The sequence below is a fragment of the Lithobates pipiens genome, unplaced genomic scaffold (assembly GCF_037356315.1).
Source record: "Lithobates pipiens isolate NorthernLeopardFrog02 unplaced genomic scaffold, aLitPip1_a1.2 Scaffold_27, whole genome shotgun sequence".
Classification (NCBI taxonomy): domain Eukaryota; kingdom Metazoa; phylum Chordata; class Amphibia; order Anura; family Ranidae; genus Lithobates; species Lithobates pipiens.
Genome location: NW_027507788.1, coordinates 169,933,752 through 169,941,794, shown reverse-complemented (window position 1 = coordinate 169,941,794; position 8,043 = coordinate 169,933,752).

Below are 8,043 nucleotides of genomic sequence, written 5' to 3'. Positions count from 1 at the left end.
GCGCTGGGATTGTGGTTTCATGATTCACCATGAAAGAACGGAACCAATTACAGGATAGCGGAGAGCTAAATCTCGAGAGAATGTGTGAATGTGGACATACCACTTCTTCTGGGAACCATCAAAGGCTTTCAGACATCTCTAACTATACACTATATGTTCTCAGGTCAATTTCATAAGACTGTGCAAAGAAAAAAGCTGAAGAATAATGTGCAGTGATCCACAGCAACCAGATTGCACTTGACCAAAGTCACTTGTCTTATGATGAACGCTGATTGACTTCTGGAAGTTACTGCATTCTGCTCTTTATCGTACTGAATAACCCTGTAATAATAAATAGCAAAATAGAGCAACTAGTGAGCTAATAATATTATCGAGCAAACACTGCAAATGTGTCAAAATCTGATTCTCCACTCAATGTGGACTTGTCTGGTTCATCTGGTATATGCGTGTGTATGTGTGTGTATGTGTGTGGGGGGGGCTGTATTGTCACCAGTTCTTCCTCACAACCCCCACAATATTCCTGCTAGTACAAAAAGTGCACACATGGCCCACTTCCAGTTTTTTAAACTGATGTTTTATATCTTCTTACCTATTTATATAAAAATACAACAGAAGCTGTTTACCTTCAGCCTGTCTCTCTTATTTTACATTTTCTGACAGAACAAGACAGGCAGAGAGGGGAAAGGAGGGCCAACATATCCAACTTCCATTTGTTAATATTAGCTTGCCAAATTGAAGTCTGTTAACAACAGCTTCTTTTCAGCATAGCAGTTAAGGGCAAATAGACAAACGTGAAAAGGAGACAAGTGTGGCTGGATAGAAATGAGAATATGTATACTCATTAGTTCATATTTATCTGACTAAATTAAATTAAAATTTTTTTTATAAGGACCACATTAAATACATAGCTAGACCTTATGGATGTTAAAAGGTGATGGAAAAGGGTGATGGAATAAGATGTTCGGCTAAACCTCCTGGGTTAAAGGCAACACCAGCACCAGACTCTGAAGGGGGGGGATGTGACAGAACTGCCTGGCACACAGCCTGGGTGCTTCTGCCAAGATATAGCATCCTCCAGTCTGGAACCAGGAACCAGGAATTATAGCTGAATATTGGACCAAAGAACTAGATGGCACTAGCTTAGGTGCAAACTGGAACTAACTTTATTGTAAATTCACACAGAATATATACCATACAATATCAGATAAGAGTTTGATCACATTAACATAAACATAAACCGTATGCTAACCAAGTCACTAGGCCTAGGTGCTCCCCAGTAAGACCCAGTAAGTAAGACTTGGGGCTGTCTACATTGCTAAAAGGATTAGCAGACAGACAGAAACAATAGGTGGCTCAATTGATAATGAGAATTTACACCTAGGAGGCACACAATGAGAGAAACACACTTAACAATAAACACATAACACCTTAATGAACAGATTATAGCAGGAGACCCCAGCACCAGCTTGTTTTGAGCTGATTATATTAACATCTGCTCTGTGTCTTGGAGGGGGGGTTGGAGCAGTCTTAGAGGCCCTAAATCTGTATCGGGGTCCTCCAGTGCTCAGAGTCTGTGTGTTTCAGGGGAAACATGGACTTGAATCCAAAGTTAAACTACTTCAGAGGTCCCCCAGGCACACTCCTTCCAAAAATAGACCCCCCCTCAAAAGCCAGGTCCCATAGTGAGTATGTAAGAGGCCACCCTACAGTCCCCTTCAAAAGCCCCTCTCCTGGTTGGGTTTGTCATAGGAGGCATTGCACTTTATATAGGCATAGCACTACCGCGGATGTGCCGCTTAAGTAAGTTCAGTACCGCACTCTGCCTCTCAACCCCAAGAATAGCCTCAGCCTCTCTGGCACACCTGGCAATAGTGTAAGTGCAAGGATCAATGAAACCACACACATTATGATAAAACACAGAAATTATCTTTACTACAGTATTTCTGTGGAAAAGGGTAACAGACAATAACAGTATATATTGAAGTAATGCCACTAGAGAGCAATAACTGAGATCAAGAGCAATATAGCTCAATACTTTATTCAAGCTGCTTTCAGGGGATTCCAAACCTAAGAATGTCCCCAAGAGCAGAGGCACACTTAAATGGCAAATGAATCACAATATGACAGTTTATATTGGATTGATTACCTCTACTCAAATTTGGCTCTATGAGTCCAGGCAGGATGAGAGCAGAAGACTGACCCTCTTTATGTCAGACCTCACCCTTCTGTCCCCGGACCTCACAGGCCCAACTACGAACACCATACTCAATTCTACTGTAAGTGGCTTAACTCCCAAGTTAGACTATCCTGCACATAAACATAAAATACTGAGAATGTGTGTGTGTGTGTGTGTGCCTGCATGGCACCAGTAACTTCAGTCTCTTGGAAGAAAGATGAGGCCTTGGATCTTTAGCTAGCCACTTTAATTGGTGCACTTAAACTCCTGAATAGCAGGCCAAACAACACAACTGGCCTGGATTATCAAGTAAAGAATGCAGGATCTTCCTTAGCAAGGTGAAAGAACAATGATGTCTGTATACAGTGTCTCTGTATCTGAATGGCCTTGTGTCCTGTGGCAGTACAGTTGTCAGCAAGGTGACTAAGAGTAATGGTGTCTGTATACAGTGTTCATAAAGCCGAATGGGCAAAGTAAAACAACTCTGTCTGTGTGCAGTGTCCTTGTTTCCTGCAAATGGGCAAGTTCCCCCTCACCAAATCCTGTGGTCAGGCCAAACTGAACATACTGGAAATGGGGTGCCTCTTCTGGTGACTGGACTGGTCACCTCACGCTGGACTGCTTCACCACCATTGATGCAGGTGCACCTGGGTTCCCCCTCTCTCAGGCTGGATGTCCCCCAACCGGCTGTGGAACTTGTAAATTAACTATGCACTGACCCGGGAGGCAACATATTTCCCCTAAGTCCAGTCTTTTCTCCTGCCTTGTGGTAACTGAATTCCCTCAGGCAAACATGATGGAGTCTTTGGTTCCTTTTCTCCAGAGCATGCTGGTTGTTGTAGTTCCCTGCAATTCAATCTGAATGTGAAACTTTAGTCCTGGGACTACAATTCCCTGTATGCTTTGCTCCCTGGTGGTAATCACTCTGCTGACAGGATGTGATGATGCAGAGTCTGAACTGGCACTAGAGGGAAACTGTCTCACTGCAACATGTTACAGAGTGTCTTCTAATACTGCAGGTAAGATAGCCAGCTCCTTGCTACATCGGCGAATGTCTGTGTACCCCTTACTATCACTTATATATCACTATAAGATCTTGTTGGAGAGCCCATTTCAAAACCATGGGCATAAATATGTAGCTCCATCCCCCTCTTCCTTTTTACAGCTTTAACAGCCAACATTCTTTGGAGATACTTTCCATGGGATTTTGGAGTTGTAGAAGATTTTCATGCCCATTTAAGTTAAGTACTGATGTGTAGGGCACTCAAGTTCCTCCACAGCAAACTGGTCAAATCATATCCTTATGGAGCTGGATTTGTAAAGAGGGGCACAATCATGTTTAAACAGCAAAGGTCCTTCCCCAAATTGTTACCAGGCTGGAAGAGCACCTAAAATATCTTTGTATGAAGTAGTATTAAAGAGGAAGTAAACCCTGATGGGTTTACTTCCTATTTGATTCCCTGCAAAGGTAAAGCATAATGGACTACTATGCATCGCATAGTAGTCCATTATGTGTCACTTACCTGACACAGGAGCCAGCGATGTCACCGTTGTCCCCTGTAGTCCGGAGCATCCATCTTCTCGGTGGGTCTCGCTGCTCTGGTGCTGTCATTTGGCGAAGCCGCGATGATGTCACTCCCGCGCATGCGCACGGAAGCCGACACTCGTGGCATATCGCCGTTGACAGCGGCGCGCTCAGTGTGCCTGCGCGCGGCTGTCTATGGCGATAGAGGTGCCCGTCTTTCGGCGAATATCTCCTAAACCGTGTAGGACCTACACGGCTTACATGTAGGTCAAAGTTGGTTGTAAGGGTTTAAAACCACTTTAATGGTACCATTATGGTACGTTTAGAGGGGTCCAGTTATTTTGGCCATATAGTATATATTTATTTGGTGGACACCTTTCCGAGAGGAGTAAATGCCATATGGGGGATATGTAAGGGGTATATAATTCAGTATATAATTCTTTCCAGGCAGATATTGTCTCATTTTACCTCCCCATGATGTCTGCTTTAGTTCAGAGACACCATCTATACCATCTGTAGTAATCCATGTCCTTAAAACTTCCTTCTATCCTCTTCTGAAAATTGGCTGTTTATGGATTTTTTTGTTTTCATGTGAAGATTGAACCAATCGTCTTCTGTTCTATTTTGGGAAAAAATACTTTTGATGTCCTCATGTTGTATGAAACATTACTTCAACGTGGAGGTTTCCCAACCACAACAATGTATATTGGACAGGAAGATGAATGTCTCTCAATGCTAAGCGGAGAAGTCTCCATGTATGGGAAACATTACAATTATTGATAGTAAATTGCTGCCCTGGAACTGATTTCTACCATGTCACCATGATTTCTCTCCGACCCCTTGCGGAGAAGGAGGACGAATTGCTACAATGTGTCACCTGAGAACATGATTCTTTTTATTCAGAATTCGGACAAGACCTATCATATCAATACCACCTGAAATAAAACAGCTGATAAATGATGAACCATGTGGGACCATCTTATGAATGGATACCTTCAAAATGTTACACAAATAACAAAATCGCAAAATTCAAAAACTGTTGAACCCCAGCAAAGAGGTTTACTATAATCTGTGTAATGTAAATAGTTCACCTGAGGGGATTGTTCTTTTTTATTTATCTAAAATTGCCACTTAAAACTTTAGTTAGTTTATTTTTTAGGCTACTTTCACACTGAGGCGCTGGACGCGCTGGCGGTAAAGTGGCGTTATATTTAGCCGCGCTTTACCGTAGTTTTAGTGGCGCTTTTCGGCCACTAGCGGGGCAGTTTTAACCCCCGCTAGCGGCCAAGAAAAGGGTTAAAACCGCCCGCAAAGCGCCGCTGCAGTGGCGCTTTGCAGGCGGGTTTTGATCGCTGCCCCATTGTTTTCAATGGGAAGGGGCGCTTTAGGAGTGGTAAATACACCGCTCCAACAGCGCTCCAAAGATGCAGCTTGCAGGACATTTTTCAGCGTCCTGCAAGCGCACCACTCCAGTGTGAAAGCCCTCGGGCTTTCACACTGGAGAGACAGCAGCGGCTGTTTGAGGGCGCTTTGCAGGCGCTATTTTTATCACTCTAGCGCCTGCAAAGCGCCTCAGTGTGAAAGGAGCCTTAGGAACTAAATACACACAAAAGAAAAAACTAGCAGGTGCGCTGATCAGCAGTTTAGTATAGCTCTCCAGCTGGCTATTGGTGATAATTAGACAAGACAAAGGGTGCTGCTTCTCTATATGGATCCTCTGGTTGGCAGGAACACATCTAGACAAAACACAAAACTTGGCAATGGTCAAACTCACATTGTGTGAAGATAGATACTGCATAAGGATTCCACTGTGACCACACTCCTAATACCACCTCAAGATGCCGACAGGGGAAGGGGGAGCCGTGGACATTCAACCTAGCTGCCCGGATCCTGGAAGCACACCCGAGGCTTTCATGGCATTGTCATGACAACTGTGTGACATCCTCACTCTCTTTCACCCTATATCCTGCTTGTGTCAGTTTGTGTGTCCTTGGAGAGCAGCGCCAGCTGGACCAGGCGCATGTGCATTAGGATCAAGCAGGGTGGTGGATAGCCTAATGCCGCGTACACACGATCAGACTTTCCATCAGACTTGGTCCTGCGGACCGGAATCTGTCGGACAATTCAATCGTGTGTGGGCTTCAGCGGACTTTTTTTCCCCAAAAGCCGACGGTCCTAGAAATAAAACATGTTTCAAATTTATCCCACGGACTCAAGTCTGATGGACTAAAAATCGGGAAAACCGTTCGTCTGTGTGCTAGTCCAATGGACCAAATACATTGCAAGGGCAGCTATTGAACTTCCTTGTTTAGTCACGTGTACATCATCACGTTCAAAATTAATTGACTTTCGAACTGACTTAGTCCGGTTGTGTGTGGCCAAGTCTGTTTCGCTCAGAAAGACAGTCGGACCTCCGCCTAAAGTCTGTCGGGAAGATCATTGGACCTAGTCCGTCGAGAAGTCCGGTCGTGTGTATGCGGCATTAGATGTGCTGCCAGGATCCGGGCAGCTAGGTTGAATGTCCATGGCTTCCCTTTCCCCTGTCGAGATCTTGAGGTGGTTTTAGGAGTGCGGCCACAGTGGAATCCTTTTACTGTATCTATCGTCACACAATGTGAGTTTGACCATTGTGGTGTTTTTAACTTTACTATATTAAAGTCAAGTTACACTAGGGCGTCTTTGAGCTCTCTTCTTATGTGTTTTATTTGTAAGGCATTGCAAGAGACAAGGATGATGGAGAAGGTAATAAAACCCTGGAGTTTAATTTGATGTAACTTTTCTATTTCACCCTTTAAAGAGATGACGTTTGATAGATTCTAATGGACTAATGCTTTTTACAGTTTTTTTTTTTTTTTTTGCTCTGCCTTAATTCAAAGTAATATATTTAGGGACCTCAACTGGTGGCCTGTGACTGCAATAATAGTTCAGGAGATATACAGAGACCGTGGATTTATTAGATGTGGTTGTCAAAGACTGGGGACCCACTATTGGAGATGGCTAGAAACTGCAAACATACTAGAAGAGATGTTCTGTAACTAAGGTCATACTACTGAAGATTAAAGACTGGGGATTTACAGGCAATGGTTAGAAACTGCAGGTATACTATAGGACACATGTGTCAAACACAAGGCCTGTGGGCTGAATCCAGCCCACCAGGCCATTTCATGTTGCCTTTACAACTCTCCTACAGCTGCGGTACCTTACTTGTCTCTGCCCTTACCTTGTATCAGCAGTCTGCAGCAGAGAGGAGGACAGAACTCCTCCGGCAGATTCTGCACTTCTCCATGTAGCTGCAGAAAAGGTTGCCACCTCATCCCTCTAAACCAAACACATATTAATTACACAGGTTCTGGGACTAATTTAATGCAGGTAAGGCACTACGTGAATTTAATTACCACCTTAATCAGCCACATAACCTGTGTAATTAATAAGTGTTTGGTTTTAAAGGGATGAGATGGCAACCCTAGCCGCAGAGAGGCTCGTTGATGCCCCCCTCCCCCATCTTAGCAGTCAGCAGCAGAGAGGAGGACAGCACACCTACTACAGATCCTGCACCACTTTTGCATCACTCAGCACTACCGGCAGCTGACTTCAGCCCTCCTCTGGTCCTCCTCCAGACCCTACACATTGTGCTTCCCAGCTCCACCCCCAGCTTCTTCCCAGCAGCAGCAAAAGGTAAGGAGGGGTGCACTACGATGTAAGAGAGGGTTGGGGGACTCTTGACTTCTGATGGTAGGGGACTCTTGACATTTGATGTAAGTGGGTGGGGTGTTCTGGACATATGCTTATAATCATTAGGAGAATTATACCATTCTATACTAGTTGAAAAGGAAGGTCACATACTGCTGGTATCCTCCTCAAATTTCACAAGAAACTTTATTGAAGACAATCTCCAATAAAGCTTCTTGTGGATGATACCAGTGTTGTGTTGCCCTCCCTTTCAGACTTGCATCATTAGGTACATGGATACAACCAGCCCTTTGAGAGCAACCATAATGCTGATGCGGTCCGCAATGAAATTGAGTTTGACATGCCTGCTATAGGAGATGCTTAGAGACTGGGGACATGCTGCAGGAGATGTTAAGAGACTGGGAAATTATTACAAGAGACGGTTAAAGATTAGAGACATAATACAGGAGATGGTCTGGCACTGCAGATGAATGCAGGAGATGTTCAGAGACCATAAACATAATACAGGAGATAATCTGAGACTGCAGGCATGTTGCAGGACAGGGCCAAAGACTTTAGACATACTATAGGAGATGGTCAGAGACTGTAAACATAATACAGGAGATGGCCAGAGACTGCAAATATATTGCCAGACATGATTGGAGACTTCAAA